The sequence below is a fragment of the Callorhinus ursinus genome, unplaced genomic scaffold, assembly GCF_003265705.2.
Source record: "Callorhinus ursinus isolate GAN/ISIS: 27379988/994484 unplaced genomic scaffold, GSC_fseal_2.0 scaffold27, whole genome shotgun sequence".
NCBI lineage: Eukaryota > Metazoa > Chordata > Mammalia > Carnivora > Otariidae > Callorhinus > Callorhinus ursinus.
Genome location: NW_027397089.1, coordinates 22,505,199 through 22,520,054, shown reverse-complemented (window position 1 = coordinate 22,520,054; position 14,856 = coordinate 22,505,199).

Here is a 14,856-nt window from a genome sequence, read left to right as displayed (position 1 = left end):
GTTCACAGCACTCTTTCCAGTTTTAATTTTAAGCTTATCACAAATGAGGTAATTGACATGGAATTCTTTCTTAGAGGGCTAACAACTTCTTAAATAAGCCAAAGGCCGTCTTTATATCAATAGATCCTTCATAGTTACAATGTGCCTTCAGTCATCTTTTCCGAATTTTTCCAAATATATTTATGCTCTTGCTACCCTTCTGCTCCAGTAGCTTCATGGTTTCCATTTGCTACATTGTTCACATTTCACATATAACTTCTACTATCCCTTCCACCTTTTGCCTCTTTTCTTCCATTTTACTGGGGGAGAAGTATATATAGTGTATACATCACTCTCCTATGGCATTTGTATTTGAAATTTCCCAGTCTCCCCAAGGAAGAGATGAATTTATGTGTCATTTTCTTATTGTTAGATGCTTATAACGGTTTTCCTCACTAATTCTTGAGTTCTTAAGCAGTGGTATACCTAGCATATTCAACACCGAGACTGTTATTTTTGTTTTGTTTTGTTTTTAATTTTTACTTTCCTTTCCTTTACACAACAAAATAGTTTTCAGTAATGATCATGAAATGGAATGAATGAATAATAAGGGTCAGAAAACAAATGTAGGTAGTGAATATTTTTTGTTGAAAGTTGTATATAAAATAGGGGTGCCTGGTGGCTTTTTCAGTTAGGTGGCCAACTCTTGGTTTTGGCTCAGGTCATGATATCTAGGTCATGGGATCAAGCCCCACGTGGGGTTCTGCGCTTGCACGAGTCTGCTTGGGATTCTCTGTCTCTCCCTCTCCCTATGCCCTTCCCCTAGCTCGTGCATGCTCTCTCTCTCAGATAAATAAATAAAATATTTTTTAAAAGTTGTATATAAAATAATGCCAATGAAAATTAAAACGTGTAGGTAAAATCTTTTCAATTACATTAATGCCTTTATTTTTTTGGAAAGCGAGTGGAATTTATACCTATATATAAGTATGTCACAGTAATACATAATATTACAATTTCTGTTTGTGTCCCTTACCTTCTCCAAATTTATCAATGATATTGTCAGAATTAATCTTTTTTACATGTTCGTGGTAAGTAGACTGTGTTTCCAGACACAGCAATTCATCTTTGCTCAAAATTGATTTAAGACCATTTTTTTGTTCATTTTGTTGAGGGAAGAGAAGGCAAGCTGAGGACAAAGCAGAAGCTGACACCCTACATCCCTCCACCCCCATGGGATATACGTGACATTCCTCAGGCACTCCTGGCTGCCCTAAAGGAAAAACAAATCGTTAACTTGTAGAGATCACAATCCTGCAAGACCGGGAGTCTTCCTCAGTTTACTTACAAAAGCCTTAGCAATAGCTTCCAGAAGGGAATGTAAATACAATTAAATGTCTTTATGACCTGCCGCCCGTCGACATAATTGAAGTGGGCAAAGTGTAATGTTCCTCCCAGAAGTTCCCAACTATCTTAACGTTAATGCCTTACTAGAGGGCTAAACAACATTAACTTGACAACGGCAAGGCCTCCAGTCTCCTGTGAGTCTTCTTTAGCGTATGAAAGTTCTTCCAGAAACCTCCCTTTTTCCTCACCTCCCCCAAGCCCATAGCATATAATCAGCCACCCCTCACAACCCCAGTGCAGCAGCTCTTTCTGCCCACGGCTCCTGTCCCGGTGCTTTAATAAAACCACCATTTTGCACCAAAGACGACTCAAGAATTCTTTCTTAGTCATTGGCTCCGGACTCCACCCCATTGAACCTCATCTATATCCCCAAACCCCATCAATTTTAATTCTGAAAAAATTTCTTTCACTGAAGCAACAGATACATAAATACGAAAAAGACTTATACACAGAATATGTGTGGCAAAGATTTATAAAAATTCTATTTCACAGTGATTCCAGAAATTACAATATTGTCCATGTCTTTGTTTTCTCAGGATAAATTTTAGAAACTTCAAATTTCTCTGTAGGCTGAAAAATTGTGTAAGGACATATGATAATTGAAAATTGTCACATAGAGGGGCGCCTGGGTGGCTCAGTCGTTAGGCGTCTCCCTTCAGCTCAGGTCATGATCCCAGGGTCCTGGGATCCAGCCCTGCATCAGGCTCCCTGCGCGGCAGGAAGCCTGCCTCTCCCTCGTCCCCTCCCCCTGCTTGTTTTCCCTCTCTTGCTGTCTCTGTCTCTGTCAAATGAATAAATAAAATCTTTAAAAAAAAAATTGTCACAGAACGAACAGAAGCTCAAAATCTTTTTCACTTTATAATCACTGCGCAAAGCTATCGATGTTGATTTCAAATCTACATTTTAAACAGAAATATTCCACATTGAGTAATTGCAAACAATGCAAACCAAGCGGTACTCTGAGTGAACTTCAGCAATTCCAAACCATTCCAAATTGTTCCACAATCACAACTAGTTCTGTGAATTAACTTCCATGTAGAATACAATATTTACTAAAGGAAAAGGGACATAAACCTGCTAATTTGAAGCATATATAGATAGACATATAGATCTATATACACAGATAAGTTGATCCTCATTGTTCATGGATTCTAAAATTACAAATTTGCCTACTTGCTAAAATTTAATTGTAATCCCAAATCAATAATCACGGCTCTTTCACGATCATTCACAGGCATGCGCAGAACAGTGAAAAGTTTGATCCTCGCTGTCCGGGAAAAAGACCCTCCTTTGCCCTATGGTCCTTCTAGCTGGACTTAGAATCAAACTACACGAGACAAAGTAACAGGAGAAAATCAAAAGTAATAGGCATAGGTAAGGGGCAGAGATTCTGAGGGCAAGGAGACAACAGGAAGCTTATATGAGCTAAGGAGGGGGAGGGTCTGGGGACACAAAGGGGAGGAAGGCCTTTAGCAGGAAGGTGAAAGGAGATGTTTGGAAGAGCAAGGTTGTCCTATTATGCAAATGAGTTCCTTCAGTAAAAGAGAGTCTCGGGGCGCCTGGGTGGCTCAGTGGTTGAGCGTCTGCCTTCCGCTCGGGCCATGGTCTCAGGGTCCTGAGATCGAGCCCCGCGTCGGGCTCCCTGCTCCGCGGGAGGCCTGCTTCTCCCTCTCCCGCTCCCCCTGCTTGTGTTCCCTCTCTCGCTGTGTCTCTCTCTATCAAATAAATAAATAAAATCTTAAAAAAATAAAAATAAAAAAAGTATTAAAAAAAAGAGTCTCAGTTAATACTCCTGTACCTGTCGCAGGCTCTCCTTTCCAATGTAAATTTAGGCAGTTGTGGGGGAGGCAGAGAGTTTTTCTTGCATCTGCTGGGCTTTGACTACTTTTAACTGAAAAAAAGCGCTATGCCAAAGTGGCCCATCTTGGGGCAGCCTGCAACGCAACATGCCTGATTCCAGATGAGTTTGAACAAAGCAACACTGCTTTCTAGTTCCAACTGTCATACCGTAAGAGTGTCCTTTTCACGGTCTATTTAGTGCCTTTTTTTTTTTTTTTTGCATTCTTTGCTGATGACTTCACTGCTTAAAATGCCCTCAAACATCGTGCTGAAGTGCAGTCTGGTGTTCCTAAGCTCAAGAAGGCTGTGATGTGCCTTACAGGCACATCATATGTGTATTAGTTAAGCTTTATGCAGGCATGAGTTATATAGTGCTGTTGGCTATGAGTTCAATGTTAATGAAACAACATTATATATTTGCTAGGGTGTCTTTAAACAGAAACATATATAAAACAAGTTTATGTATTAATCTGTTGACAGAAAATGTTGGGATCAGATGTTAAAGAAATGTCACCCTGCATTTCCCGCAGAAGCGATAGTTATTCAGTGTTCTCTGTCACATCATAGATCGTAACTACCATAAATAACGAGGATGGACTGTGTAGATAAATAGATAAACAGAGTTTTAAGACTAAACAATAATCACAAAAATTGTTCAAAACTTTGGGCAGCAAAAGATATTTTCAGGGACTATTTTATCATTGACATTGTTAACTATTGCTGGTGATAAAAAGCAGACTGACTTTTAATAAATTTTGTTATTTTTTAAATTCTCTGCAGATAGTTCACTACCCCCATATCGCTGCCTGGCTCTATCTCTCAGCCCTCTTGGCCTTCTTTTTTATCACACAAACACACTGATTTGCTTCTGTCTGAGAGATTTTGCTCTTATACTTTGGCCACATGCTTTGCCTTCAGAACTTTGCATGCGGGATTCTTCTGCATAATCAGTTCTCCGTTCAAACATCATTCTCCCTGGGCAGTCTTCCCTGATATTTCAGTCTGAAGCAGAATACAACCAGGGTGCTTTCCCCATCATTCTGAATCACATCGTTATTTACTTTTTTTCTTCAAAGCACTTCATGCTATTCAAAAATCACTCCTCTGTTTATAATTAGACTCCCCCTGTTCACAAGTTTGTAAGCTCCATGAGTTAAGAATTTTGTTTGTCTTGTTCACTGAAATATCCCAAGAACCTACACTAGCTTCTGATTCATGGCACATTAGCAATAAATACACGTTGGGTTAATGTATAAATTAATTAAAAACCTTTAAAAGTAATAATATATGTGCACCATATATACATTTACCTTCATATATTATAGTCTAAAATTATCCAATTCTATTGTCTGATCCAGTTTATAAGCTCCAAAAAGACAAGAATTCTGTCTCTATGTCCTCTATGGACAGGGTATTCTCTGTCCAATGTCTAGTACAGTGTCTCCAGAGTTGTGTCTATCTGGGGGGGTGGACAAGCAACTATACACCTTATGAAAAAACCAAACTATTGGCAATTCTAATTTCTAGTCCCAAATCACAACCAAGTTGTCTTTAAATTTCCTTTGGAGAGCAGAGGAAAACAATGGGCATTGGGTGTCATTTTCAAGCAGGAAGTATTTTTTGTGTGTTTGTGTGAGGTTACTTGTGGCATTGTCCCTCTCTCTTCCACCCATCATGGCTCTTCTTTCTCCATTGTGTTTACTTTTATTGCTACATTGGACATTCACATTTTAGTGGAACATGACTGCATTAACTGTATTTTTATTTTCTCCTGTACCCTTGAACTCAGCCTCATCTTTAATAGGAAGAAAGATACAGCAAAATGTGATACAGGACAGAACAAACAGGGAAATCTCTAGACTGCCCCAGCATTGATACAACCAGAGCATCTCTGATTTTGCTTGTGGTTTTGTTTGTTGTTGTTGTTGTTTAACTAGGCTCCATGCCCCACATGGGGCTTGAACTCAGGACCCTAAGATCAAGAGTCACATGTTCTACTGCCTGAGGCAGCCAGGCACCCCTGATTTTGCTTGTTTTGTATGTAGGAATTTCATAATTTCACTTAGAAGAAAAGCAATTGAACCCACAAAATAGAAGCTATTCACCTGGTATATTCCATTCTTTTTTTTTTTGAGAGAAAGAGAGGAAGCAACCCAAGATAGGGGATTTGAATTGCATAGGGGGAAAAATATCCCTAAGAACTTCTTGTTGGCAGAACTTCTGTATTCGAAGTCCAAGTTCTAAAAAATGCATCATGTTGCCTGGCCTCTCCTGATTCTGTCGTTGATTGACTTTAGATATGTTGTTTAATTTTTTTTTTTTTAATCTGCTTGTTTCTTCACCAGTAAAATGGGTGTGATGGGTCTTAAATCTATACTGGGAACATTGGATAGTGAGTAAGAGAGGTACAGGATAACTAAAAAAGAAATGAAAACAGATTCCATGGGGTGTGTGATCTGAGTGAAGTCAGGACAAAGTAATCAAAAAGATTTAGCAAAATTTGGCAGGCATGAACGAGGTGATGGGGCCATCTGCTGCTTTGTGGTGGGAATTTCAGGACAAGTTAGAGGAAGTGACTATTTTATTCACTTGTGAGTAAAACTGAAGAATTTCTGCAGGTTGGCCCTAATTCATAATAAAAATGTGACTTTCACTCTGCTTAAAGGCATCTATATTATTGCCATGTATGTTTATTTAATTTTTAATTTCTTAAAGATTTATTTTAGAGAGAGAGAGAGAGAGTGAGAGAGCGCATGCACCTGAGAGCATGGTGGAGTGGGGCAGAGAATCTTCAAGCAGACGACCCATGAGTTCATGACCTGAGCTGAAACCAAGAGTGGGATGCTTAACCGACTGAGCTACCCAGGCGCTCGTAATTTTTTTTTTTTAAAGATTTTATTTATTTATTTGAGAGAGAGAGAGAATGAGAGACAGAGAGCACGAGAGTGAAGAGGGTCAGAGGGAGAAGCAGACTCCCTGCTGAGCAGGGAGCCCGATGCGGGACTCGATCCCGGGACTCCAGGATCATGACCTGAGCCGAAGGCAGTCGCTTAACCAACTGAGCCACCCAGGCGCCCGTAATTTTTAATTTTTAATTTCTGCCACCATATCATAAGTTCCCAGAGGGCAGGGACCTTGTCTTGTTCACTGTTAATTCCCAACATCCAGAATAGTACTTGTACATGTTAAATAAATGAATAAAATTGTATACATGAAGCTATTTTTAATTTAACTGTTATCTTTCTTCATCCACGCTAGATTGTAAGCAGCATGAGAATAGGCTCTATGTATATCCATTACTGTTTACACTGTGAGTATTAAAGAAAGAAGGCACTCAAGAGAGCTGTTAATGAATGAATAACCAAAAAAAAAAAAGTAAATGAGAAAAATATTTAATCCACATCTCTCTGTGAAAGTAAATTAGAATAACTTGGAGAAAAACAAAATATCCTGATACTATTATTTGGGTATTTAATAGATAATCAGCTATTTTAAAATTAAATATTATGTATCCTACATTATTTTCAAAATGTAACACATATGCTTAATATGATGGTCATAATATTTGGAAAAATTGCTCATTCAAATGTTTTTGTTAATATTTGAGATTTGTTGCAAACAAATAAAAGACTTGGTCCTATATAAGCATATCTCAGAAAAAAGCTTAGCGAAGGCAGATCATTTGACATTTATGAATATATTGAGGTAGATTTCTGCTGTCAGTCTTATAGGCTGCTTTACGGAACTTAAATAATTTATACTACCACTGGATTGTCTATTCTCTAATGGTAGAATTATAAATGATCTGTCAGCTGTGCTCTTAATGGAGTAAAAGAGCCAGGGAAGAGCTGAGGCATGTAACTGTTCACTGACTAATAATAGGGACCATTAACGTTTAAATGTGTCCTAACTAAGGGCCAACTCAATAATGTTCAAAGCCACTTAGATTTTCTTATGGTCCAGGTACAAGCCAAATGGCTAGTATTCTTAGAATTCTGAGTTTCCCAACTGTGCAAATGCTCAGAACCACTTACTTCTCTCTCATTTTTAAAATTTGCTCCCAGGAAACATGGTCCATCAATTCTCTGGTCCATGGAATCCTTGACAGGTTCATACCGTGCACACTGTGTAGATTAGGATAAATGATCATGGAGAGGCAGAAGTTGGAAGTAAATGTAGGTGCAAAGAAGGTACGTTTGGAGATATTAAGGTATGAAGATTGGATATTTAAAATTTGCTCATTTTACTTGCTAAGATGTAAAACTTGAATGATAGGTTCAGGAAAGCATACATATTCTGCTCATGTCTCCAAACCAGCATAGCCTAACTCTGTGAAATGTTCTAAGGTAAGCCAATATTTGAAAAATAATATTCACTTATATGCCATCTATTCTCATTCTGACCCCAATGTCTTGCAGAGCCCTGATTAACTCAGAAAATCTCTATAAAGTAGAAAGGAAGAAACGTTGAACTGTAATTTTTTCGTTTTTCTTTTCTTTTTTTTATGGTTAAGAAAACAAGTGCCAAGTCAGGGTACATTCCACAGCACACTATTTCAACAACAACAACAATGAAATTCTAAGCAATGTTTACAAACACAATTATTTTTTTTTAAATGTTTTATTTATTTATTCGACGGAGAGATAGCGAGAGAGCAGGAACACAAGCAGGGGGAGCGGGAGGAGAGAGAAGCAGGCTTCCCGCGGGGCGGGGAGCCCGATGCGGGACTCGATCCCCGCACCCTGGGATCGTGACCTGAGCCGAAGGCAGACGCTTAACGACTGAGCCACCCAGGCGCCCTACAAACACAATTAAACCTAGGTTAAGAAAGTCTTTGTTATTTGGCCAAAATTTGTTGTAAGAGGTTGAGAACCTACTATTAAAAACGGAAACACTTGTAGAACTTTATAAAGACAGGAAGAAAATGAACTAATAATATAAATAGCTAACATTTCTTGAATGCTTGACAAATCTTAGGCACTATGTGAGGTATTACATAAACATTATCCCATTAAATTCTCTATCTATGAGCTACTAGATGTGATAGGAAGATCTATGAGTTACTAGCATGATTTGTGTCTTTCAATTAAGGAAATCAAGGTACTAAGATATCAAGTAACTCGCCTTAGACAACAGAGATAGTAATAGACTAGAATTTGAACTCAGGTAGTCCAAATTCAGGGTCCTTATGCATGTCTTTAATGCATTAAGTTATTTATATCAGGAGTCAGCAAATGTTTTTGTGCAAAGAATGAGAGTAAATATTTTAGACTTTGTGGATCCCTTATGGTCTCTGCTGCATATTTTTTTTAAATAACCACTTTAAAAATGTAAAAACCAGTCTTTGCTGTCAGGGTATATGTAAATAGGCTACAGATCAAAAGCTATAGTGGTTTAACAATAACTTTATTGTTTAAAATGATTTAAACCAATCAAGAAACAGTCACCTAAAATAAGAAAGAGAGAGATCCCCAAAATTGATCAGATTAGGTCAATTGCCTGTGAATCTAAGGTTTAGGAAGACAAGCCACCAATGTCTATAAGAACTGGAGATAGAAATAGGAAGTGTGACTGGACAGTGACTCATAGGCACTGGCTTACAAAGACAGCTCTGTCATCAACTTTGAAATAGAAACTATGCTAGACACAGAGGCAAGAAAGTCGTGTTCTAGAATTTTTTCCCCAGGGATTCTTTCATATATTTAAAAAGCTGCATAAAGACATGGAAGATATTTTTTAAAAAAGTAGGTGAATTTGGCTGGCTCAGTAGGTACAGCATGTGACTCTTGATCTCTGAGTTGTGAGCTTGAGCCCCACATTGGGTGTAGAGATTACTTAAAAAGAAAATCTTTAAAAACAACAACAACAACAACAACAACAACAACAAAGCACACTTTGAGAAATGAAAACTATGAAGCGTAAGATGAAAACCCCACTGAAGGATATTAATGACAGATACTCAGCAGAAGAGATTAATGGACTTGAAGATTTAACAATAGAAACTATCAAACATGAAACATGAGAGAAATAACTTTAAAAGGGAAGGAAGGAGGGAGAGAAGGAAGGGAGAGGGGGAGGGAGGGGAGGGAAAAGGAAAGAAAGAAGCATTAGGGTACGGTGGGATAACTTCTGGCTACCTAATACACATGTGATTGGAGTCCCTGAAGAGTGTGTGTGGCAGGGAAGAGGGGTTCAGGGTGAAGCAGAATACATATTTGAATAGATAATAGCTTAGTAGCTTAAATTTTGCCAAACGTGGTCAAAAGGCAGAAAGCATTCCTCACAAGCAGACCATCCCAACAGGAAATGATAAGGGAAGTCCTTCAAGACAAATGAAAATATCACATGATAATAATGTAGATTTAGGGGGAAAAAATGAAGAGCATCAGAAATAGTAATTACATGGGTAAATATGTAGTTTTTTATTATTATTTAAACATCTTTAAAAGATGACTTACATTGGGGTGCTTGGGTGGTTCAGTCAGTTGAGCAGCCAACTCTTGGTTTTGGCTCAGGTCATGATCTCAGAGTTGTGGGATCGAGCCCTGCCTCTGCTGGGGATTCTCTCTCCTTCTCCCCTCCCTTCCCCAGAGCATGTGCTTTCTCTGCCCCCCAAATACATAAATCTTTTTTTAAAAAAAAGATAACTTACTCTTTAAGCAAAAATAATAACTATGTATTTTGATGTTCATAATATATATAAAAATGAAATGTATGGTACCATTAGCAGGACAACTGGGAGAAGAGAAATGGAAGTATCCTGCTGTAAGGTTCTATTCCTATACATGAGGTTGCATATCACTTCAATAAGTTGTGATGTGTATTATAAATCCTGAAACAAATACAAAAATAACATAATGAAGAGAAATAGCTAATAAGCCAACAGGAAGATAAAATGGGATAGTTAATTAATACAAAAGTGGGCAGGAAGGGCGGCTGTGTGGCTCAGTCTTTAAGCGTCCGCCTTCAGCTCATGTCATGATCCCAGGGTCCTGGGATCAAGCCCCGCATCCGGCTCCCTGCTCAGCGGGAAGCCTGCTTTTCCCTCTCCCACTCCTCCTCCTTGTGTTCTCTCTCTCGCTGTGTCTCTCTCTGTCAAATAAATAAATAAAATCTTTAAAAAAAAAAAAGTGGGCAGGAAGGTGGCTCATCAATTAAGCATTTGACTTCAACTCAGGTCATGATCTCAGGATCCTGGGATCAAGCCCCACATTGTGTTCCTCACTCTGAGTTCAGCAGGAAGTCTGCTTCTTGCCTTCTCCCTCTCCTTCTACCCCTTCCCCTGCTCATGTGCACACACTCTCTCTCAAATAAATGAATAAAATCTTTTTTAAAAAAAGGAGGCAGGAAAAGGAAAAGGGAACAAAGGTAAGTTGAGACAAATGGAAAACAAATACCAAAAAGATTTAAATCTAATTATATTAAAATCACATTAAATGTAAATGGTTTAAACACCTAAAGGACAGAAATTGTCAAATTATATAAAATAGCAAGACTCAACTATATGTCACCTAAAAGAACCACATTCTAAGTATAAAGAGAAAAAAATATGTTAAAAGTAGAAGGACTGGGGTACCTGAGTTGCTCAGTCGGTTAAGCATCTGACTCCGGCTCAGGTCATGATCTCAGGGTCCTGGTATCAAGCCCTGCATCAGGTTCTCTGCTTAGCGGAGAGTCTGCTTCTCCCTCTCCCTCTGTGCTCTCTCTCTCTCACTCTTGCTCTCTTTCAAGTAAATAAATAAAATGTTTAAAAAAAAGGTAAAAGGACTGAAAAGGTATGCCATGTTAACATTACTCAGAGAAAACCAGGAATGGCTATATGGCAACATTAATTTCAGACAAATAGATACATAGCAAACATTATTAATAGAGATAAAGAAGTTCATTTCATAATGATATAGGGGTTAATTCATCAAGAGGGAATAACAATCCACAATATTGATGCCTCTATTATCTTTAAAACATACAAAGCAAAAACTGATAGAACTACAAGACAAACATAAAATTACAATTATAGTCAGAGGCTTAGATATTTCTTTTTCAATAATTGATAGGATAATAGACCCCCAGAAATCATCAAGGATATAGTAGACTTGAACTAAGTCATCAACCACTTTCATCTGATGTACATTTTTAGATCATTTCACTTAACAACAGCAGAATACACATTCTCCTCAAGTATACATGAAAAATTTAACAACAGGTCTCAATAAATTTAAAAGATCAAGTCATAGAAAGTTTGTTTTCTGCCTAGAATAGAATTAAATTGAAAACCTATAGCACAATGATCTCTGGAAAATCCCCAAATATTTGGAAACTGAATAACACATTTCTAAACAACCAACTGAGCAAAGAAGAAGTTTTTGGGGAAGGTAATTGAAAAAAAAAAAAATGTAACTGCTAACTGACCTGTGAGCTAACCCCAGGGAGGCTCCTCACCTTCTCCTCTGTTTTTGGATATGATTCCTCTTGCTTTTCCCACTCCCAGGGGCTGCTCCAAGGACATAAGCTTGAGATAGTGATGTGGTGTTGAGAACACCTGCATAGTGTAGGTAATTGAACCTAATTAAGGTCTCTACATAAACTTTTTTAAATTGGTGGGCGTGGGGATTCACTTTCTTATGACTGCCCATGACAAGCTTTGTACGTAAGTTTCCTTTGCTTATTAAACCTGCCGCCTACCAATCTTGAAAGGCCTGCCTCTTTCCTTCATTTCTCTCTGCCCTTGATGAATATGGGGCTGGTTTCAGACTACATGGAGGAAACTCCCAAGAGGGTTGCGAACCAACAACTGGTGAGCCAGCCAGGAGACTGAAGAAACAAGCCATGGGAAAGAGGGATCTTCCGGGGGAATCCATTGACTTTTATGTGGGGAGGGGTGGTCCACATGTTAGATGCTTGTGGACCACTGCATGACTCCAGGACACCCCGAAAACGCTGGCTGTGGTAATGTGCTTATTGGGGAAACTGAGGACAGCTCACTGTGGCAGAGAAGGGAAGCATATGGGTGCTGCATCGGGCTGGCTTCTACTGTGGGCAGCTCGGCTGGCCACCGATGCCCAACTAGAGGCTGACACTCGGGTTAGAAAGTTAGAAGAGCTGACGGTAGAGAAGGATGTGTGGGTGTCCACTAGTCCGCCAGCTTCCGGCTGGCTGCCAAGGTAGGAGAGCAGGATAATCAGTTGGAGAGATTAGCATGCTGTTTTGCAAAGCTAGGAGGGTGCAAACTGCCACTGATTAAGATCCAGGCATTGGTGACAAAGCCTGATTAAGAGGTGGAATTCCTGGGAAAGATGAAAATGAAGAGGAGGCTATTAATGGTGATTGATGAGGGACTCCCATGACTTGGGATCCTTTATACAAAGAAAATTTTAAATAGCAATTACCCCAAAACTCCCAAGAGAAAACTTACATTCTTTCTGTGTCCTTTTGAGTTGTAAATCTTACATGTCTTTGAAATGTAAACACCCAGTAGATAACCTTTGCCCACAGAGACTGAAGGAAAAAAAAAAAAACGAGGAGAAAGGCTTTTTAAAACACACAGTGCTTTAGAAGTTCCCTTGCCCCAAAACTAGTCTACAGCCTCCAAAAGATCACAAATATCAGTGAAAAGCTTAAGCCATGGGAGTGGGTACCTAATTCCCAGCTGGGATTTTGGAATGACAACTGTATGGGTTTAGAAAGTTGCAGAAGGTTTATGGAAAAGGCATATTGAGAAAAGAATTTTACCCGTAGTCAAGCTAAGATTAGAATTGATTTATGTAAGTTTTTTGTTTGTTTGTTTGCTTGCTTTAGAGGAGAGTTTTGATTTCAAAAGTACACCATAGGAAAATGAAAATTTGGTTTTCTCTCTGTTAGGAGGACAAAGTTCTTGTAGATTATTGGTCTGCTCTTAATAAGAAATTATAAACAAAGGTTTTCCTTTACTCTTAATGTAATCTGCCTAGAAAATAAAGATTCCATGTTTTGTCTTTACCAGGTTTTTATTACTTAAGAAACTGAGTCTTGTCTATTAAAAAAAATAAGGTTTTTTGGGTTTTTTTTACAACTATGTAATTTTTTGTCTATGTTAAATTTTGTGAGAAGCATCGTCAAATAAGAAGTGGTGCTAAACTTGCTTTACGGTATATTTGTATAAAATTCTTAATATCTGATATGTCCTGGTATAATGCTACCAATCACAATTTTTTTTAAGATTTTATTTATTTATCTGAGAGAGAGAGAGAGGGAGAGCGCTGAGGGAGAGGGAGAGGGAGAAGCAGGCTCCACGCTGAGCAGGGAGCTCAATGTGGGACTGGATCCCAAGATCCTGAGATCATGACCTGAGCCAAAGGCAGACACAACCAACTGAGCCACCCAGGCGCCCACAAATCACAATTTTAAAAATGTATGTCATAGAAATAACCAAATTCCCTTGTCAATTTCATCATGATGAACTCTCAAGTCTTTAAGCATGGCCATTTTAAGTTTTTTTGTCATTTGCAATTATTGTTTTACTCTGATGCTTTGGTCAAAAAAAAAAAGTCTTTTATAAGTGCTTCACCTTCAAGGAGATTTCATGGAAAAGACTTGGACAAGCACAGGTTTCTGATAACTAAGATCAATTTGCCTTCATGTGGGAAGGACAAAGATGAAACTTTCAGTGCTCCTGCAAGGCTACCTACATAAGACCCACCATGTGCGGGATGGTAGCTGGGACTTGTCCCTGTTGTCCTTCCCCACATCAGTAAAATGGGCCCCTTACACTGATGATACAGCGTTAACATGGGAAGACTGGCCTCTGCTGCAGAACACTCCGCAGACTTTGCTAGAGCATCTCTAAGGGAGAAGATGGCTAATGGACCAACGGAAAATCCAAAGCCCAGGCACTGCTATAATGTTTTAGATGTTGTCTGGTTGGGTAAAACCCATGTCGCCCCAAAAGCTATAATTAATGATGTACAAGCCTTTGTAAGGATTATGGGGTTCTGGAAGACTTTTATTCTTCTCCTGGCCCAGTGCCTCCATTCCTTATACTGCCTGCTAAAGAAAGGGTGCATATGGGACTGGGGATCAGAGCAACAATGAAAAAGCAAAAATTCGAGTTAAGTAAATTAAAGCTCTGGGCATCTCTCTCGAGCAGGGCTACCATTTGAGGTACATGTGTGTACGACTCCAGAAGGGATGAATTGAGCACTGTGGCAGAGATAGCAGAAAGGGGAGTGCCCCTAGGAGTTTGGTCCCAGCCCTGTAAGGGGACAGAAACCCATTACACCCCTACAGAGCAACAGCTCCTAGTGGTGTACACAGTGTTCCTCCAGGGAGAGCCTCTCACACAGCTGCCAGTGCAGCAGCCCGGGGGCTGAGCTCAGAGCAATCTGCCTAGTGATCACTCATGAGCCCTGGTCATTAATCCTTTGCAAGGACAGTTGGGCTGTTTTCAGAGGGATTGATCCTATGGCTTGGACAATGGGAAGCCAAGGGATGGATGATCATATACAAGCCCTTGTGGGGGCAGGATATGTGGAAAGACATTTGGGTCCATCTGGAAGAGCCTGAGGTACTCGTCACTGTCCTCCATGTCCCAGCTCACAAGGCACTGACACCCCCTCGCAGTCAGAAAGCTGATGCTCTAGCTCAGTTACGAACCCT